This window comes from Bidens hawaiensis, unplaced genomic scaffold (genome assembly GCF_021521415.1).
Source record: "Bidens hawaiensis isolate Kalapana, Puna unplaced genomic scaffold, B.hawaiensis_p1.1 tig00052145_1, whole genome shotgun sequence".
Lineage (NCBI taxonomy): Eukaryota > Viridiplantae > Streptophyta > Magnoliopsida > Asterales > Asteraceae > Bidens > Bidens hawaiensis.
In genome coordinates, this window is record NW_027499352.1 from 90,981 (window position 1) to 94,562 (window position 3,582).

The window sequence follows — 3,582 nt, forward strand, 5'->3', positions numbered from 1 at the left end:
ATATATATAAGTGCCTTTATTATGTTCTCATTTGTGACGTTTTTTTTTCGAGCCATCCAAGGAATTGACGCTATTCTTTTGTCAAAAAATTTTCTTGCAATTATTTTACTAAAGGCAATATTCGTTAGTAATTATTTTCTAGTATATCTTAATTTCTGGACGAAATTTCCTGAAGTAGTAGATATTGTGACATTCGTCAATTTCGGGTCTCGATTTGTATTCATTTTGTAATCATTTTGTAACATGTTGATTTTTCGCGTTTTATTTTAATAAATTATACTTCATATTTGTGGTTAAGCTTGTAAACCCGAACCGGAAATTTATCAAATCATTGATAATATAACCCTAGCATGTGCGAGGTTTGTCAAATTCCGCTAGCTTTAGTTTATAAGTTTGGTTAAATAAACTTTTGGGGACTAAAGTGTGATTTATCTTAAAGTTATTCAAGTTTGAATCATTTACAACTAAATACAAAACATGAGGGGCCAAAGTGTAACATTTATCAACCACCTATATAATCAAACAAACCCTAACCTTACCATAAACTTTCAGCCGCCACCCCCCTGTAGCCGTTTTCCGGCGAACCTCGGAATGCCGGCGAGAAGCCGGCGACGCGATTTCGGCCACACATCTCCCTTTCTCCGATCTCTGGCCGTCTCTCCCTCCCTTTGGTCCGTAAACCCAATGCTGTCCCCCTCTCTTTCCCTCCCTCGTTTTTACGGCGAGCCCACCTTCTCCGGTGACCCTTTCCTTCTCCGGGTCGTCCTTTCGGCGACCAGAAATAACCGGCCACCGATAACTCTCTCTCTCTCTCGGCTCTATCTCTCTCTCTCTCTATCTCTCTATCCCTCTCGGCTCTCTCTATCTCTTTCCGCCTCTATCTCTCTATCTCTCTCGGCTCTCTCTATCCCTCTATCTCTCTCCGTCTCTCTCTCTCTATCTCTCTCTTTGTCTCTCTCTGATGCATTTTCCGGCGCGCCTCCAACGGCCGGAATGGGCTCCGGCGACCTTTGTTTCCCCGGTAGCCTATATCTCCGACGACCCTGCTTGGCTTCAACAATTGCTGTAACGATTCCGGCGAAATCAGGTATACCCTAACCGGTATATACTATTTATGTGTTATATAATAATGAATATGTGAATTATAATGCGTTTATACGAGTATGTATGATTCATAGTACGAATTATACTCGATTATACAGTTAATCGCATTGGAAATACAATTAACCGATTAACGGTTGTTGAAGCCCGAACGAATCGAGGATTACGTTATAGACGGGATATATGATATTTAGTGATGTTTACAAAGTATTAAAGCTTCGGGATAAGTGAATTAAAGCACAGAAAAAGAATTTCGATTTAATGGTACGTCAATACGTTAAACGAAAACTTTAATACCAAACCAAGCAAGAGACGATCGATCAAGCCGAAAAAGATGCACAATTATTAATAATATGATGTTTTAAGTTAATGAAAGTCATGGTTTAAGTTTTTGAAGTTTTTAAGTCGGTTTTATATAAATTTCATTTTTAAGCCGAAAAACGACCGTTTTAGCCTCGTTTTAAGCCGAATTAAACATTTAACCGAAAAACGAACTGAACCAGATTATCCAAAACATTATCCGGATTACGAGAATCTGAATATGTGGCTTAAAATGGAGATGTGGGTCCCACCCCACCCTCCAAATGATCCGATCGGACCACCACTCCCCAAACCTCACTTCATTTTCTCTTTTTCACAAACACATTCATCAATCTTTCAACTCTCTCTCCACCTATGAACTAAAAACCGGGTTTTGAGCAAGAAAAACAAGGTAATGATCGTGTTATGTACGTGTTTATCTTCGTTTCTTGAGTGTTCTTGCAAGAAAATGAGGTTTCCAAGTGAAAAAGGGTGAAAACCCGAGATGGAACCGATTCTTGCATGATCAAGTGATGTATACGGGTTATACAAGGGATCTTGGTCCAAGAAAGGAGTTAAACGAACCAAAAACGAATTTTTACGGTTAAATCTTTGTTTTTATATCATAACCGAAACCATGAAAGAAATGGCTTGATTGTGGGTGTAACTTGCTTGGTGTGGTGTTATTGTGATTGTAGGTGTTGTATCTAGTTGATAGCAAAGGCTAGAAAGCGAGATTCTTGCGATTTGAAGCTAGAAACTCAAGGTAGTTCGGTTTTTGTATAAGGGTTATGAATTGGACAGATTGTGTTTCGTGTAGAGTTAGGCCATGAAATTTTACAGGGATGATCTACATATGAAAATATGAGTTCTGTGAATTTTTGGTAATTTTTGGATAAAGGATGAATATTTGGTGAATTTAGTGCTCGGTTTTGGCCAAAAATGGTGAAAAATAGTTAACTATCATGAAAAATTCTGGAAAATTGCAGATAAGCTTTTTATAACATGTATAAGTCACACACAAAATTTGAGGTCAGTTGGAGAAGTCTAAGTAGGCTTTTCGGTTAAACGAGTTCTAGGGTTTTCTAGCTCGGTTTTAGTGAAAATGGCATTTAAAAAGGGATTTTGGTTCTGGAAAAATTACAGGGGACTATGGAGATGGCAGGGGTCATCCAGGAAAATTTGGGATTTTTCTAAGATCGTTTGGTATTTACGACATATTTAGTGTTTAAATGGTGTTTAAAAATAGATAAATAAATTCTAAATATAAAAATTAATTCTGGAAATATTTTTATAAAATTCCCCACTGTCAAAAAATGATTTGTGCAAAATTTCAAGATCCGGGATTAAACGGATAATTATTGGTGCAAAAATAAACTTTTAAAGCTTAAAACGCGTAAACCGGTAAAGTTCGCATAAGCGAGCTGACTGGTGTATAAAAACCCTAAAAATGAACTATTTTCATATAAATGAGTTAAATAAGTAAAAATGAATCATCCGAAAATAATTCGGATGATTTGAGTAATTTTTACCCGATTTAACAGTTTCCGGTACGCTAAGGACGGAAACGGGTCCCGCGGTCAATCGGGGCGTCTAAACCGAGCTCTAATTTCACATCTTTAATTAAATTACCAATCAACCACTATTTTCGGGTCGTGTGTGACCAAACTCATTTTTGAAACATAAAAACAGATAACCGTGCTAGGCACGCACAACAGGGAAAACAAACCATTAGTAATTTTGACTAGGGAACTCTAAACGATATCACAATCTGAGTCCTGAGAAGTGTTTCTGGGTTAACATTGCCCCCGGAACGGTTACAGTACTGGGTTAACGGTGTCCCCAGATGTACCGGTTAACACGGTTAAAGTTATGTTAATAGTGATTGTATAGTAACGAACTTAGGGATCGCATTACAGATCCGGACTAGTAGCTGGTGTACTGTGATACCTAACTGCCTACGATAAGGTGAGTTTCACGAGCCCCTTTTTCTGAATTGTTTTTAAATATTTTCCCGGGGCGGAAAGCATGTTACTAATAAAATGTTTAAGTACATACTGAACGCATGGATTTGCGTGTATTTATAAATACTTGATTATACGGGAATTGTACGGAATGGGTACAGTACTGAGTTAACAGTGTCCCCAGATGTCCCTAGAAGTGTTTCTGGGTTAACATTGT